Raw genomic sequence first — 18,631 nt, forward strand, 5'->3', positions numbered from 1 at the left:
ACTGCACATACGGTTCACGTCCACGCTGTCGCGGCATGCTACCAGTGTTAAAGACTGCGATGGAGCTCCGTATGCCACGGCAAACTGGCTGACACTGACGGCGGCGGTGCACAAATGCTGCGCAGCTAGCGCCATTCGACGGCCAACACCGCGGTTCCTGGTGTGTCCGCTGTGCCGTGCGTGTGATCATTGCTTGTACAGCCCTCTCGCAGTGTCCGGAGCAAGTATGGTGGGTCTGACACACCGGTGTCAATGTGTTCTTTTTTCCATTTCCAGGAGTGTAGATCTCGCCGCGACGGAAATCGTCTTTGCTTTAATGACTTCCATCCTAACTCGCTATCATATCTCCCACACACTCTCCCGTATTACGTGATAATACAAAACGAGCTGCCCTTTTTTTGCACCCTTTCGATGTCCTCCGTCAATCCCATCTGGTAAGGATCCCACACCGCGCAGCAATATTCTAACAGAGGACGAACGAGTGTAGTGTATGCTGTCTCTTTAGTGGACTTGTTGCATCTTCTAAGTGTCCTGCCAATGAAACGCAACCTTTGGCTTACCTTCCCCACAATATTATCTATGTGGTCTTTCCAACTGAAGTTGTTCGTAATTTTAACACCCAGGTACTTAGTTGAATTGACAACCTTGAGAATTGTACTATTTATCGAGTAATCGAATTCCAACGGATTTCTTTTGGAACTCATGTGGATCACCTCACACTTTTCGTTATTTAGCGTCAACTGCCACCTGCCACACCATACAGCAATCGTCGTGTGGAGTGATACAAGAAATCCTCGGAAAATCTGTACCTGGGAGTCGTATTTAGGCGCGATCCTTCCAAAAGCGAGTTTTCAAAATGTGAAGAAGAGTTCCTCTTGAGTGTGAGTACACCTAACTACAAGGACTAACTTGCTGCAGCACATATCGCGAATCGTACGTGCGTTGTGCGTGGAACGACACGTCAAGGAGGATGACCGTTAGTTGCGATGTGCGCGGCGTCGGAACGTGTCCGTCGAGCGGGCCTGTACAAATCGTAAAGTAACGGCTAGGTTGAACGGCCTGCGACGTGTTTGGAAATGCTTAGTATGCGCGGAACCCCGCGCGCCGCGTCCTGCCGTACTGCTCCTCCTAGCACGAACCACCTGTCCCAGTGGGACACCTGCTCACTGTGGAATGGACTATGAATGAAGAATGGCGAAGCCGTCTAGCCCATTACTGTGGCTGACGTGTTCGGGGAATAACTTCGGCATTGTTTTCATGGAGATTACTTGCCATGAATATTCTCCACACATTATATCAGTCTTTTGCATACTCCTAAGGGAGACTATACCGTTTAGTGTGAGATTCGACCGCACATGTTAGGAGCCAGACTGAATGCGAACGCATCACAACATTTTTTGAGAATCTGAGAAATCATTCAAATCATAGTGTGACTGGATGCAGCCATGTCGTCTTCATTAGCACAGTGACTTGTAAAACTTTATGTAGTGAAAATTCTAAGCTGACGGAAACGAAACTGCAACACCAGGATGGAGTTGTGCGACATAAACGGAAGTTTGTAGACGTGTTTCTACATCTGAAGGATGATGTCTGCTCACATTTAACACCAGTCGTATAAGAGTGGCCCTAGTAGTGCCACTATGAGGATGCATATCAGGTTTGCTTTAAACACATGCTATAACGGTCGTGAGCGTAAGTTCCGCACTGCCAACTGATAAGCAAAGCAAGAGCCTACGGAATATTAGACCAGCTGTGTGGCTGGATTGAAGAGTTTTTTAGCAAACAGAACACAGCATGTTGTTCTCAATGGAGAGACATCTACAGACGTTAAAGTAACCTCTGGCGTGCCACAGGGGAGTGTTATGGGACCATTGCTTTTCACAATGTACATATATGACCTAGTAGATAGTGTCGGAAGTTCTATGCGGCTTTCCGCGGATGATGCTGTAGTATACAGAGAAGTTGCAGCACTAGAAAATTGCAGCGAATTGCAGGAAGATAGGCACCAATTCACTACGTCCAATCTCAAAGGTACATCTACATCTACTCCGCAAGTCACCCAACGGTGTGTGACGGAGGGCACTTTACGTGCCACTGCATTACCTCCCCTTCCTGTTCCAGTCGCGTATGGTTCGCGGGAAGAACGACTGTCTGAAAGCCTCCGTGCGCGCTCTAATCTCTCTAATTTTACATTCGTGATCTCCTCGGGAGGTATAAGTAGGGGGAAGCAATATATTCGATACCTCATCCAGAAACGCACCCTCTCGAAACCTGGCGAGCAAGCTACGCCGCGATGCAGAGCGCCTCTCTTGCAGAGTCTGCCACTTGAGTTTGTTAAACATCTCCGTAACGCTATCACACTAACCAAATAACCCTGTGACGAAACGTGCCGCTCTTCTTTGGATCTTCTCTATCTCCACCGTCAACCCGATCTGGTACGGATCCCACACTGATGAGCAATACTCAAGTATAGGTCGAACGAGTGTTTTGTAAGCCACCTCCTTTGTTGATGGACTACATTTTCTAAGGACTCTCCCAATGAATGTCAACCTGGTAGCCGCCTTACCAACAATTAATTTTATATGATCATTCCACTTCAAATCGTTCCGCACGCATTCTCCCAGGTATTTTACAGAAGTAACTGCTACCAGTGTTTGTTCCGCTATCATATAATCATACAATAAAGGATCCTTCTTTCTATGTATTCGCAATACATTACATTTGTCTATTTTAAGGGTCAGTTGCCACTCCCTGCACCAAGTGCCTATCCGCTGCAGATCTTCCTGCATTTCGCTGCAATTTTCTAATGCTGCAACTTCTCTGTATACTACAGCATCATCCGCGAAAAGCCGCATGGGACTTCCGACACTATCTACTAGGTCATTTATATATATTGTGAAAAGCAATGGTCCCATAACACTCCCCTGTGGTACGTCAGCCTGTGGCTGAACACTTCCTGTTTCCTTAAATAACGTAACTATCCGGCGAACGGTCCGGACACTTGGATGATGTCGTCCAGGATACCGAGCAGCATACATAGTACAAGCCCTTGGGCATTTTGATGACAATAGCCATACATCAACACCATATCGACCTTTTCCGCAATTGGTAGACGGTCCATTTTAACACGGGTAATGTATCACGAAGCAAATACCGCCCGCACTGGCGGAATATTACATGGCACCACGTGCTTATACGTTTGTGACTACTAGAGCGCCATCTATCACAAAGCGAAACAAGTGGTCCAACCAAAACATTCATATTTCTTTACGTACTGCACGAATATGTAATATACAATGTGGGTTTCTATTTAAAAAAACGCAGTTGATATCCGTTTGACCTATGGCAGCAGGTTTTCCGTGATTTCCCTAAATCGTTTCAGGCAAATGCCGGGATGGATCCTTTGAAAGGGCACGGCCGATTTCCTTCCCCATCCTTCCCTAACCCGAGCTTGCGCTCCGTCTCTAATGACCTCGTTGTCGACGGGACGTTAAACGACACTACCCACACCTATGGCAGCGCTATATAGCGGGCCAACCATAGCGCCATCTGCTTTCCCCTTCAAGCTAGACGAGTTTCGTTCTTTGTAGTTTTTTCGTTTGATGCTTATTTCGTGAGATATTTGGCTCGGCCACTATCAATGGACCTCCCTGTATATGTCGTTATTCAAAGATGAGAAGATATCTGAGTGATGTGTTCTGCGATTAACCGCTCTGGCAGCATAATGCTCACTGCCCGGGCTGCTGCCCCGGTAGATTTCACCCACCGTAAATTGCAGCTTTAGTGTCGCCTCGCCTTGGCAGAAGGCAAGACCTGCAGAGTGTTTACGAGCGACAGCAGAGTCCGGGCGCCAGCCGTGTGGGCCGCTCGTTAGCGACCGCGGCCGCCGCTTTCTATTGAGTGTGAGTGCGGTCCTCGGTTTCTGCGCGTCCCTCGTGGCTCTCAATGGAGAGAGAGCCCGCGCGTTCCAGCGGCCGTGTCGTCATCTGAGCAAACTCCTCAGGAAGAGTGGCGAGCCTCTCCACTGGCCACCCGTCCCGCGCGCCACAGCCGGCGCCGGGCCGCGCCGTGTCGCCGACTGCTCGCGTGCCCAAGAGTTGGCAGACCTGCAGCGGAACAGTCGGGCACGGAGGCGTGCTCAGGTAGACTGTGACTCGTATCCTGAATCGAAAGTGATTCTGCGACATTTGATACCTACATTAACACTCCAGCACCCAGAATCTGCTCCGTAGGAATCAACATGGATTCCGGAAACAGCGATCGTGTGAGACCCATCTCGCTTTATTTGTTCATGAGACCCAGAAAATATTAGATACAGGCTCCCACGTAGATGCCACTTTCCTCGACTTCCGGAAGGCGTTCGATACAGTTCCGCACTGTCGCCTGATGAACAAAGTAAGAGCCTACGGAATATCAGACCAGCTGTGTGGCTGGATTGAAGAGTTTTTAGCAAATAGAACGCAGCATGTTGTTCTCACTGGAGAGACGTCTATGGACGTTGAAGTAAACTCTGGCGTGCCACAGGGGAGTGTTATGAGACCATTGCTTTTCACAATATACCGTGTGATCAAAAAGTCAGTATAAATTTGAAAACTTAATAAACCACGGAATAATGTAGATAAAGAGGTAAAAATTGACACGCATGCTTGGAATGATATGGGGATTTATTAGAACAAAAAAAAACGATGTATTGGTAGACGCGAGAAAGATCTCTTGCGCGCGTCGTTTGGTGATGATCCTGTGCTCAGGAGCCACTTTCGTCATGCTTGGCCTCCCAGGTCCCCAGACCTCAGTCCTTGCGATTATTGTCTGTGGGGTTACCTGAAGTCGCAAGTGTATCGTGATCGACCGATATCTCTAGGGATGCTGAAAGACAACATCCGACGCCAATGCCTCACAGTAACTCCGGACATGCTTTACAGTGCTGTTCACAACATTATTCGTCGACTACAGTTATTGTTGAGGAATGTTGGTGGACATATTGAGCATTTCCTGTAAAGAACATCATGTTTGCTTCGTCTTCGTTATGCTAATTATTGCTATTCTGATCAGATGAAACGTCATCTGTCGGACATTTTTTGAATGTTTGTATTTTTTTGTTTCTAATAAAACCCAATGTCATTCCAAACATGTGTGTCAATTTGTACCTCTCTATCTACATTATTCCGTGATTTATTCAGTTTTCAAATTTATACTGACTTCTTGATCACCCGGTATATAAATGACCTAGTAGATAGTGTCGGAAGTTCCATGCGGCTTTTCGCTGATGATGCTGTAGTATACAAAGAAGTTGCAGCATTAGAAAATTGCACCGAAATGCAGGATGATCTGCAGCGGATAGGCACTTGGTGCAGGAAGTGGCAACTGACCCTTAACATAGACAAATGTAATGTATTGCGAATACATAGAAAGAAGGATCCTTTATTGTATGATTATATGATAGCGGAACAAACACTGGTAGCAGTTACTTCTGTAAAATATCTGGGAGTATGCGTACGGAACGATTTGAAGTGATCATGTAAAATTAGTTGTTGGTAAGGCGAGTGCCAGGTTGACATTCATTGAGAGAGTCCTTAAAAATGTAGTCCATCAACAAAGGAGGTGACTCATAAAACACTCGTTCGAGCTATACTTGAGTATTGCTCATCAGTATAGGATCCGTACCAGGTCGGGTTGACAGAGGAGATAGAGAAGATCCAAAGAAGAGCGGCGCGTTTCGTTACAGGGTTATTTGGTGAGCGTGATAGCGTTACGGAGATGTTTAGCAAACTCAAGTGGCAGACTCTGCAAGATAGGCGCTCTGCATCGCAGTGTACCTTGCTGTCCAGGTTTCGAGAGGGTGTGTTTCTGGATGAGGTATCAAATATATTGTTTCCCCCTACTTATACCTGCCGAGGAGATCACGAATGTACGAGGGGCGTTCAGAAAGTAAGCTCCGATCGGTCGCGAAATGGAAACGACTATGAAAATCCGATAAAGCTTTGCACAGATGTGTTGGGTAGTGTCTCTAGTATAACCCCAGTTAGCATCACGTCGCTCTTCTCATTTCTGAGCTCGCAGTGAGTGCGTAAAGATGTCTAGAAAATAGCGTCTGCCGCCAAGTACGAGGGCCTGGTGAGAAATTTCGCCTGAAGCTATGCAGCTAACATTACATAACTGTCGTGCTGTTTCTTCTTCAAGACAATTCTCAGCCGCATTCTGCAGGGGCAATGAAGATGCTCCTGCATCGTTTTCAAATGGAAATGTGAGATTACGATGTGGTAAGAGAAACCTTCACCACTAAAGAAAAACAGTCAAAGATAAATCTCGTTCCAAGTCCACTACTTGAAATAATTTACAGACAATCGAGACAGGTTTACCTGCAAGAAAAAAATTTTCTAATACGTATGCGGACAAGAGACAGAGATGGCAGTCACGAATCGACCGGTTCCACACACGATTCCAAACACGAAGCGTAACAATTGTGTGTGGCTAATACGACATTTCGTTAACTGCTCACTCACCACGGCTAGTAAAAACATGCATGGTGATTCTCCATATTTGATGACATAACAATAACACCCAGCATGACTATCAACAGAAATTCCAAAATTTCTCGTGTCAGCTGACGGAAGGCTTTTCCTTTTCCTTTGCAATTTAATTTATTTTGTCAAAACATGGAACAGGGGGCGAGAAGTTTAAGGAGCATTTGATGGCAATGTCTAGATGACTTTTACAAAATAAAGTTTTCTAAATGTTTAAACGGTATGTAGATACGTTGGTTTAAACATTACACTACTTATGTTTTGCAATAATATGAACAAGCTCCGTTTAGTTAATTTTGTCGACACTTTTCGATAAGCTGGAAATGAGAAGTCAAACTTCAAGAGAAGCTTTCATTATAACTTAATATTTAAGATGTTCAACTAACCCGAAAAGAAGCCCGCCCGGTTGGACGTGCGGTCTAACGCACGGCTTCCCGGGCGGGAAGGAGCGCCTGGTCCCCGGCACGAATCCGCCCGGCGGATTTCTGTCGAGGTCCGGTGAACCGACCAGTCTGTGGATGGTTTTTAGGCGGTTTTCCATCTGCCTCGACGAATGCGGGCTGGTTCCCCTCATTCCGCCTCGGTTACACTATGTCGGCGATTGCTGCGCAAACAAGTTCTCCCCGTACGCGTACACCACCATTACTCTACCACGCAAACATGGGGGTTACACTCGTCTGGTATGAGACGTTCCCTGGGGAATCCACCGGGGCCGAACCGCACAATAACTCCGGGTTCGGTGTCGGGCGGCGGAGGGGTGAAGTGGACTGCGGTAGTCGTCGTGGGGTTGTGGACAACTGCGGCTGCGGCTCCGTCGTTTCTAGGTCCTCCGTTAACATACAATACAATACAATACAAATGGGAAAAGAAGATAATAAAAGTAAAAACTAAAGGAAACTTTTTTTTGGAGAAGTAATAAATTTGGTGAAGGGAAGTATTTAAATCTTTAAAGGAAAAAACGTTTAATTTCGAGTTACAAGAAAAGCCAATTTTAAGTCATAAACAACATAGGATTTTCAATTTTCTCAGGGAAAAAAATTAGTTTTTCAAAAGGATAAAATTCAGTTTGTAGGAGCTAAAGACAATGTTTTGTTCAAAAAGTGTTCAAATGTGTGTGAAATGGGACTTAACTGCTAAGGCATCAGTCCCTAAGCTTACACACTACCTAACCTAAATTGTCCTAAGGACAAACACACACACCCATGCACGAGGGAGGACTGCAGTGCCTGAGACCACTCGGCTAATCCCGCGCGGCGAATGTTTTGATTTCAAAAGTAAAGAATATTTGTCTGAAGGGAGAGGAAGAGTTTATTTTCAGAAAAACAATGTTTCCAACAAAGCAAATATAGGGCGAAATAACGCAATAAGTATCAGATCCGTGTTCAGGCCCCGATCTGGTGCAAATTTTCTTAAGGCACAATGTACTTTATTTGAGGAACAATTTTGCTGGGAAACATACAGTTGGATGAGTTTTCAAGTACCTTCTTCAAGGTACTGTGGACCTGATAGTAGATAGACTTGAGGGAACTCAAATTCACGAGGACCGTAGATGGAATAGACCGTTGTCACTTAGGCGCTCGTTGCTTAGTATGGCAAATGTACGTGAAAAGAGTGTGACTAATGCTCGTGGTAATCGGAGGCGATGCTGGACACGTATGAATCACCTGACAGTGATGCAAGAGAGAGGCGAGAAAGGGCGCAGGCGGCGCTCCGAGATAACCTTTAACCACTGACGGAAAGGAATGAAATACATGGCGCACGGAACCGCCCATAGGCTGTTTAAAGTGCATTCTACAGATAACTTGGAAGCCAAAGCTAGCGATCAAATCTGGGTGACAAACAGGTTACGCGTCCATCTTACGGCGAAAGGCCACTTCGTGCATACAATTCAAGCCTGACTCATCTGTACTGTACTCCGTCCTTTCTCTTGTCTCGCAAGAGCAAAGAAGTACCTGAATCAAAGAGGATGTGATGCAACATCGGCGATTGTTTTAACAGTACAGCAGAGCTATGGAAAGTGTCCAGTCTGTTTTAACAAGCTGCAGTTGATAAAGTGGGTTGCAGGTTTGGGTTCAGATCTTTTAATAACTTTGTAGAGCTCTCTGAGAGAGGCAATTTTATCCGGCTGATTCTGCTGTACAAATGGCTGCTTTTTATGTACTGCTTCCATTTCAGACACGCGATTGGGCTTGCAAACAACTGTCACAGGCTATTTCTCCTGGGCCAGTTTCTAAGCGCTTCCGGCTGTTAACTTCCAAAGATCCGTTTCGAGTAAGGTTGAGAGAAGTTGAACTGATAGAAATATAGCTTGGAATACAGGTCGTAGGTGGTTCCTGAATAGCTCAGTTGGTAAGAGAATTGTCCTAGAAAGGACTCGACCAGCACTTGGTTTTCTTATAATTGAAGCTGAGACTGCCCCTTCCGACAATCAGGAGCTGTTCGACCAGCAGATGCCAAAATGCTTTCTGGAAAGGCATAATGCCACTAAAGGAACGTGGGGCAGTTTAACAATGAATTACTTCTCATTTATATCACCAGCACTAAAAAAAATCGCTTTTGCTTGCAACTAAAGTACCATGCAACAAAGTCATCGTTGACGACAAGGAGTCACTAAGATTTTCTAGACTCAAGAGGCAATATTGATTTGTGAACGTCACGCGAACAAAAAATTTTTGAGAGGCTCTATGTAACTTATACTGAACTTGTCCATACAGTGCATTATTTGCCATTCAGCTCCAAAGTAATCCAGTGGTGTTTAGTATCAGCGGAAGCCTTGCACTGAAATTATCATCAGCGAGACATTCCACAGATAATGCGAGACCATATCAGTTGCTCATGCAACTTTAATGGCAGACGTCACAAGAGAGGCACTGCACATCACGGAGAGGTTTATTTTTAAAATTTCTGGAGAGTTAGTTTCGAGAAGAGTCAAGCAATATACACTTATCCTACATTTACTTCGCTGAAGAACCATTCGGGAACATGACAGAAATTAGGCCACGCGGGATTTGCCGAGCGGCCTCAGGCGCTGCAGTCATCGACTGTGCGGCTGGTCCCGGCGGAGGTTCGAGTCCACCCTCGGGCATGGGTGTGTGTGTTTGTCCTTAGGTTGGTTGGTTGGTTGGTTGGTTTGGGGAAGGAGACCAGACAGCGTGGTCATCGGTCTCATCGGATTAGGGAAGGATGGGGAAGGAAGTCGGCAGTGCCCTTTCAGAGGAACCATCCCGGCATTTGCCTGGAGTGATTTAGGGAAACCACGGAAAACCTAAACCAGGATGGCCGGACGCGGGATTGAACCGTCGTCCTTCCGAATGCGAGTCCAGTGTCTAACCACTGCGCCACCTCGCTCGGTGTTTGTCCTTAGGATAATTTAGGTTAAGTAGTGTGTAAGCTTAGGGACTGATGAACCTAGCAGTTAAGTCCCATAAGATTTCACACACGCACAGAGAAATTCGACTCGAAATATTTACGAAATACCCTTAAGCAGTTATCGCACAACAGTTTGTGTAATGTACAGATGAAGATACAGATCAACCGCCGAACGAAGAGTCGCTGCAGGTGTGTCGCTGGAGGTTTAGCGGAAATCACGAAAGATCTTAATCTCTCAAGATAGCACTCCGTCTTCAGGTCACAAGTGGCCCATCGGCACCCTTGACCGCCGTGTCATCCTCAGCTGAGGATGCGGATAGGAGGGGCGTGTGGTCAGCACACCGCTCTCCCGGTCGTTATGATAGTTTTCTTTGACCGGAGCCGCTACTGTTCGGTCGAGTAGCTCCTCAATTGGCATCACGAGCTGAATGCACCCCGAAGAAAAATGGCAACAGCGCATGGCAGCCCGGATGGTCACCCAACCAAGTGCTGGCCACGCCCGACAGTGCTTAACTTCGGTAATCTGACGGGAACCGGTGAATCCACTGTGGCAAGGCCGTTGCCCCTAATCTCTCAAGATAGATATCAAAAATAGAGGACCAGTTTTTGCTCCTCTTCTAAGAGTATGAGACCGTACTGTGTCTCTAATAACGACGACAACGACGACGACGCCAGCGACGACAAAAACAAATTTCGGTCATCATCACCTGTGCCAATAAGAAAATCATCTGCTCTCCACGTTCCAGCATAATATCTGGGAATAAAGTCTACTTGTGGGCGTATAGTTCCGAGGTGTCACTACCAGCAAAGAACTTACTACCTGGTACTACCGTGAAGTCGTTATTTGCGGTTCTCGAAAGTACCGTATGAAGAAATTTCACTGTGGGCAGCTACAGGGCCGAGTGGGGGCGACTAAAAGCATCTGAGCGTGGGTGTGTCACGTGACGTAACATCGCACCTTGACGGATGGCCCAGACTCTCCAGCCTGACTGACGTCATACGCCGGCCCCAGTCGCTGGCGCTAAACGCCAACTTCCGTCAGCTCCACCGTAAACAAAACAGTGGCCGCCCACACAGGTCCAAACAATGAAGGCACATCGTGAGGAAAGGACGTCTTTCCCACGGGGGATACGAAATTGAGGGCGGAAAGCTCGGATTGTTTCATTCTCGGCGATTAACTCTTCGTCTTTGCAATAAACCGACTGTCCCGGCACTTTTATTCGGGCGTGGACGTCGTATTCGCTTCTTTGTTTGGGCTGGGCAGGCAAAGGGCGCTGTGGGAACTCGGACAGCCTGGCAGTACGTCACCGGCACAAAGAAAGTGGAGAACTGCTCGGTGCATTTTGGTACCGGACAAGCTGCAAGCCAAAACGTCGACTGCAGGAAACGATGAATCTTCGTGGCGCCCATATTTAAGTGACGTGAAAGGAAGTCTTGGGAACATGGATTACATAATATGCACCTGACATAAACTCAGGTACGGTAATAAGTGTACGAGGGCGTGCTGAAATGTTACGCCTCCGAATTTCTTATATAAAAATTCATAAAGCTTTTAAATAACACGAACGTTATTAACATTCTACGCCTTTATTCTTCATATCTACATATTTTCAACCCTCTGCGCGTAGAGGGCGTGTAACATGCCGGTGTATAATGAAAATATGCCGAGAAACAGAGTGCCGTAAGCGAGCTTCGAATTTCAAGAGTTCGTCCACGCTTTGAGTACTCTCTCCTTCAGCATGACAATCCCAGACCGTATACCACAACACAGTCGCACTCTTTAGGTTCACTGTCATCAATCTTCCTTCACACAGTCGCGATCCAGTCCCATTTGATTTATCTGTTTCCAGAACTGAAAGAAAACCTTTAGGACTTCACTTTGATAGTGATGAAGCAATGCAAGCAGAGTTGACGTTATGGCTCCGTCAATAAAGTCAAACAGTCTACAGTGACAGTATCAACAATCTGGTCTCTCGTTGAGAGAAATGTGTTTGTCGCCAGAGTGTCTACGTTGAGAAAAAAATATGTGGACATGAAGAATAAAGATGTAGATTGTTAATAACGTTTGTTTATTTAATAAGTTTTGAGAGATGTTACACAAAAAATTGTGAAGCATTACTTTTCAGCACACCCTCGCGCGTTGTCATTTATGATCACTAGGGAATCATGTCAGTATGGGCACAGTATGTCGGGCAATTGCCAAAAACATGGGAGTATTTTCGGCGTTTGATTGGTCTCTATAATCGATCCCTTGCAATACCAGTGGAGTGAGGGAGGGGGAAGAGGTACTTATGTCCACCTTTTGAAAATATTGTCATCTAGTAAGTTACTTTATATTTTAAAATTCTGAAAAAAATATTATTTTAATGAATTCTTCTACAGGCTTGCTTAATTATATATTTTAAATTTCTCATTTAAACATAAGCCAAAAATTTAAGTCTCAGGAGTAGTTGTCACTTTCCCCTATGAACGTCGTGTTTCCAGGTCCAGGGCCTCACTTACATATAAATATCTCTTTAAAAAGCATTTTGAGAGTAAAAGTCAAGAACAATTAACTAAATTTGCATTTTATAAAGCTTTTTTGGTACTCATAAAGTCGGTACTACACGTTATTGAAACTGCAGTGATAATGCTAAAATAGGTATTTTCAAGTTCAGGCCCTGTTTAAACATCATTACACGTTTAAAATGTATGTTGTTAATATAACAGGACAGTAACTATTGTTTTTCAGAGCGGGCACAAATTAAACCCCTCTGGTAAAGCGCGTTATGGGAAATGCCTTGATATTGCTAGGGTTAATCACGGAATAACTAATTACGTTCCAAAGCTCAATAGCCTTCTCAAATAATCAAAAGAACTTTTTTAAGATAAACCTCATTTATAAATTTTTAATGAGCTGTTTCTCATTTCACTGCCGTTGGGGTGGGCGTATGTGTTATGTGGCAGACCAGCAGAGAACAAATTGGAATTTGCCAGATGTTATTGCTTGTATCGAAAGCTCACTGGCAAACGGAAGCCTGCTAACGGTTTGTAGAATTTTTATAACCACAGTTGTCTACAAGTGTCATTGTTAACCCACTGCTCCGCTTCGCTCTAAGGTCGCACCAGATCAGTTTGCCCCTTTAGTTAGGCAACCCACTGAACATATTTGCAAAGCGGACTGTAGTCACGCCTTTCCGGACAACAAATCGTGTCAATGAATTGCACGCACGTATTGACGTGTGTCGCTATACGATTGCGGCTCCCATTGAGCACCTGTAATTTGAGTTAAAATCCTGGACATATGCTCTGTCCATTGATTTGTGTCTGTTTTCTGTATAATTTACGTATTCTGTAATTTGCTGAATTGGTCGTAGATGAAGGAATTCTAATGTAGAGGAAACTAGAAACCAGCATTCCTTCATTTATTAATCCATTCTTTACGCGTTCCGACGTTACCCATAATCAGAATCTGGTTCAGATAAAAACCAGAGGGTTGTAACGTTACTTGGTTGACTTGTAACAAACGTGACAGATGTTGATATTGCTTTCTGTACGTCTTGTAATTACTGCGCATTGTCGTCTGAAACCCCAGAGGTGCTTACGAATAACCCTGTGTGTTCTACCCTCTCTGTGTTGGAAAACAAAACGGCTGAATTTTTTTCATTTTGTTACGACATTAATTAAAATACCACACATTAACGTTTCTCGGACCGGCTAAAATAACTGGTACTCAGAGGATTAGATTATACGTCTTACGTTTAAAGACATTGACAAGAGAGAGGGAGAGACTGTGCTTTTTGTCATACTTACATATTTATATAGCAAATTTTATAAACAAAATTTAATATAAGAATGTACAGACGGATGGCTAAGTGCGAAAGTGAAATTCATCCAACGTGCATCCACGTTGATACTTGTGATCATTCCTGTGCCATCTCAGTCTCAGCATCCACGCTTAAGTCGATGTTTGTACGCGTATATGTACGTGTGTTCCACATCTCCTCCTAAAACACTGGATCGATTTCAATCAAACTTGGTGCACATGTCACTTAGCACCTGGAAAGAAACCATTATGGGAGAAAAAACGACCAACCTTTCATTGACTTGGAGGTAGGGGTCGGGATCAAAAATGTGCGCAAATATCCACTCTACCATTTAAATATTTCAGAATAACAGCACTTTGTGACTTGCAAACAACTTTACACGTAACTTTTGCAGACAGACCCCACAAAATGGTGAAAGGGACAAAGTTTATCACTTATTACATTTTCACTGTTATTGCAGTAACATTGCCGCGTCAGGCATGTCGTTTTAATTTACTACTTCATTGCTACTAAGTGTATTTGCAATAAATTTTGTAGACTGTATTCAAATTTGTTACTGAATGTACTTGCAAATATATACTGTTCTACGAGATATATTTCAGGAGATGTGACATCGTATGAGTTAACACTGAATGCATAAAAAACTGTCGTATTATGCATGCCTTTTTAATTTATTAGTTCTTTACTACCAACTCTGTTCGCAACACATTTCGCAGACCTTTTGCCCATGTACTTCTGGATGTATCTGCAAAATTATATCTTTGTGCGTTACATTGCTCAGAAAACACTGAGCAGCGTGAAAATGAAACTGTAGTGCAGGGAGAAATCTGCTGCAGATGCATGTGAAATGTGTTTACAGATTCGAGTGAAGTATGTTAAATATATGTGAAATGTGTGTCACATGTGCTTGCGTGGACATAGCCACCAGTAAAAAAGCTCCTCCTAAACCACTACACCGCTTTCAACCAAACTTGGAACATGCATTACTTACTATCTGGAAAGAAATACTATGGGGCTAAGAACCAGCGGTCTCAAATTTCGGTAGAAGTAATAATATGGAGAAAGAATGAGAGAGGAGAAGATGGACAGACAGAGGTGAGGAAAGAGAAGATGAGCTCAGGAGAATGAGGAGAGGGCCAGAGAGAGGGGAAGCAGGAGAAGATGAAGAGGAAGTACAGGAGATGGATAGGGAAAGGGAGGAGGAGAAGACAGAGGGGAGGGGAGGAGATGAACAGAGAGAGGGAACAAATACACATCGTGGCACGGCGTGTACTCAGCTAGTGACAAATAAATGTAAAACCACAGGCGGTAATCAAAACCTTTGCCCGAACATTCAGCTTCTAACAAAACGATACAAAATTTATGAGTGGCATTACTATTTTTCTTCTGTGATGAAACCACCTGAAAATATATACTACTGGCTATTAAAATTGCTACACCACGAAGATGACGTGCTACAGACGCGAAATTTAACCGACAGTTAGAAAATCGTGTGATATGCAAATGATTAGCTTTTCAGAGCATTCACACAAGGTTGGCGCTGGTGGCGACACCTACAACGTGCTGACATGATGAAAGTTTCGACACGATTTCTCGTACACAAACAGCAGTTGACCGGCGTTGCATGGGGAAACGTTGTTGTGATGCCTCGTGTAAGGAGGAGAAATGCGTACCATCACGTTTCCGACTTTGATAAAGGTCGGATTGTAGCCTATCGCGATTGCGGTTTATCGTATCGCGACATTGCTGCTCGCGTTGGTCGAGATCCAATGCCTGTTAGCAGAATATGGAATCGGTGGGTTCAGAAGGGTAATACGGAACGCCATGCTGGATCCCAACGGCCTCGTGTCACTAGCAGTCGAGATGACAGGCATCTTATCCGCATGGCTGTAACGGATCGTGCAGCCACGTCTCGATCCCTGGGGACGTTTGCAAGACAACAACCATCTGCACGAACAGTTCGACGACGTTTGCAGCAGCATGACTATCAGCTCGGAGACCATGGCTGCGGTTACCCTTGACGCTGCATCACAGACAGGAGCGCCTGCGATGGTGCTCGCAACGACGAACGTGGGTGCACGAATGGCAAAACGTCTTTTTCGGATGAATCCAGGTTCTGTTTACAGCATCATGATGGTCGCATCCGTGTTTGGCGACATCGCGGTGAACGCACATTGGAAGCGTCTATTCGTCATTGCCATTCTGGCGTATCACCCGGCGTGGATGGTATGGAGTGCCATTGGTTACACGTCTCGGTCACCTCTTGTTCGCACTGACGACACTTTGAACAGTGGACGTTACATTTAAGATGCGTTACGACCCGTGGCTTTACCCTTCATTCGATCCCTGCGAAACCCCACATTTCAGCAGGATAATGTAAGACCGCATGTTGCAGGTCCTGTACGGGCCTTCCTTGATACATAAAAAGTTCGACTGCTGCCCTGGCCAGCACATTCTCCAGATCTCTCACCAACTGTAAACATCTGGTCAATGGTGGCCGAGACCGAGCGAGGTGGCGCAGTGGTTAGACACTGAACTCGCATTCGGGAGGACGACGGTTCAATCCCGCGTCCGGCCATCCCGATTTAGGTTTTCCGTGATTTCCCTAAATCACTCAAGGCAATTGCCGGGGTGGTTCCTCTGAAAGGGCACCGCCGACTTCCTTTCCAAGCCTTCCCTAATCCGATGAGACCGATGACCACGCTGTCTGGTCTCCTTCCCCCAACCAACCAACCAACCAACCAATGGTGGCCGAGCAACTGGCTCGTCAGAATACGCCAGTCACTTCTCTTGAAAAACTGTGGTATCGTGTTGGAGCTGTATGGGCAGCTGTACCTGTACACGCCATCCAAGCTGTGTTTGACTCAATGCCCAGGCGTATCAAGGCCGTTGTTACGGCCAGACATGGCTGTTCTCGGTACTGATATCTCAGGATCTATGCACCCAAATTGCGTGAAAATGTAATCACATGTCAGTTCTAGTATAACGTATTTGCCCAATGAATACCCGTTAATCATCTTCATTTCTTCTTGGTGTAGCAATTTTAATGGCCAGTAGCGTACGTAAAATGAAATAAAAAAATTGCAAAAACGCTCCCTATGCGAAACAGAACAAAGTGGGAAGAAATACTCGAAATATGAAAACAAAAATTAAAAAAAAATGTTACCTCCCAAGAGGGATATAAAATCTACAGAATAGGAGCGGTATCTTAAGAGAATTTGCGAATGTTAGTTCTTGTGTTGCTAGCTGGTCGTGCAGGTGTTTCCGTTGTTAACGGGCAACGGTGACCGTTGAACCCAATGCTTTGATTGCGACCACAACAGGCAACTCGGACGAAAGGTGTGCAGGCGCAGCGGCGCGCAGCGCAGCAGACACGGGTCGGGCCCCGGCATGCGGCAGGTCGTAGCGCGGCATGACTCACGGCGAGCCGTCCAGAAATCGGTGCCGCCCCCGAGACAACAGCAACAGGTGACTCACCGAACAACAGCCGTGCACGGGGCCGTCCGAGCCGCCGCTGGCTCAGCCGCATCCACTCGTGAGACTTCCGCGTCCTCGCCCTTTGTACTGCCGCGGTGTAGTGCGGGGACACACGCGCGGCCGTGATCCGAATCCATCAAAGTGTTCCCTCGTTTAAGCTGTTTCGTCTCATTAGCAAAGTAACATTTGCAGTTTCCGGCTTCTGTTTCTCAGAATCTGACCATATAACATTCCTATCGTTCTGATTACACTGACACCTTTGTAATTATTAAAACCCAGTCAGTTTCCTTTTTTGTACATGGAACCTACTGCACAGTAATTAAAATCCTCTGATAGCTCTTTACCATTCCTGATTAGTCTATTAAAGAGGCGCGCCAATATTTCCAAGAACATTCTTGGTCTGTATTTCGATAACACCATAGGAATGTCTCCCTGTCCAGGGAATTAATTGTGTTTCAATCATTTTCTGCTGCATTCCGCGTGACTGGTTCCACACTGGCAGTATACTGAACGTATACATTTCTGCTCTCTCTCAGAAGCTTTTTGTTATGTTATATTAATTGTGTTTCAATCATTTTCTGCTGCATTCCGCGTGACTGGTTCCACACTGGACGTATACTGAACGTATACATTTCTGCTCTCCCTCAGAAGCTTTTTGTTATGCTCCTCCCAGTCCTGTACAGTGATCATGAATTTCTTTTCTACCACATCTGCTCTACGATGTATTATTGTTTTCCAGGGATATCTTACTTTGGTGACTCTCATATACCATTTGATTTCATCACACGTTATGTCACACATCACCAGTTTGGCTCTCGAATTTTTTTTTTAACCTCTCTGTTGCATTTGCACTACAGTTCTTACCCTCACTATCCTGTGTACTTAACCAGTTCTAGCATTGTCGTTTTCTCTTTCACCATTTTCTCAATATCCTTCGTCCATTATTCTCGATTCATATTGCTCCAACTAGCCTTTATTCCTAAGGCCTCTTGTACCTTGCTATGAATGCACTCTTTCATCTCATTGCACAGTGACACTGCTACAGATTCTTGATGTCCCTAAAATCAAGTGTAGTTCAATCTAGTCTTCTGCAGGAATTTCACAGAATCTTGTTGTAAACTTCTCACGTTATGTCTCGCTTAATCAGCTGTTATATAGTTATTCATTCTTACTGTAGTTGTTGATTTTCTTATAGTCTACTAGAACTTTTGCTCTTTCTATCAAATGGCCTGATCCACATTCTGGACGTACTTCTGTAGACTCTTAACATCTTGTGTCTTTAATTCTTAATTTTGTGGTTCTATCACATAGTCTATTGCGCATCTCAAATTCATAATGTAAGGTGTCAGCTGAGCAATTTAGCAAACCCTTGACGAAGTATAGTATCTAAACCCAGTGACCTACAGGAGATAGAAAACTCCCCAAAAGGCCATACAAATTAAATGATAAAAACTA

General features: G+C 45.0%; 1 protein-coding gene and 1 pseudogene across 1 annotated transcript in view; one reads left to right on the top strand and one right to left on the bottom strand.

Annotated features, from left to right (window-relative positions):
* LOC124613784 (dendritic arbor reduction protein 1-like) overlaps positions 1-18,631 on the top strand; it is a 242,515-nt gene that overhangs the window by 179,477 nt on the left and 44,407 nt on the right. The gene's annotated exons all lie outside the window — the stretch shown is intronic.
* On the bottom strand, positions 10,340-10,457 carry LOC124614177 (annotated as a pseudogene).

This window comes from Schistocerca americana, chromosome 4, assembly GCF_021461395.2.
Source record: "Schistocerca americana isolate TAMUIC-IGC-003095 chromosome 4, iqSchAmer2.1, whole genome shotgun sequence".
Classification (NCBI taxonomy): domain Eukaryota; kingdom Metazoa; phylum Arthropoda; class Insecta; order Orthoptera; family Acrididae; genus Schistocerca; species Schistocerca americana.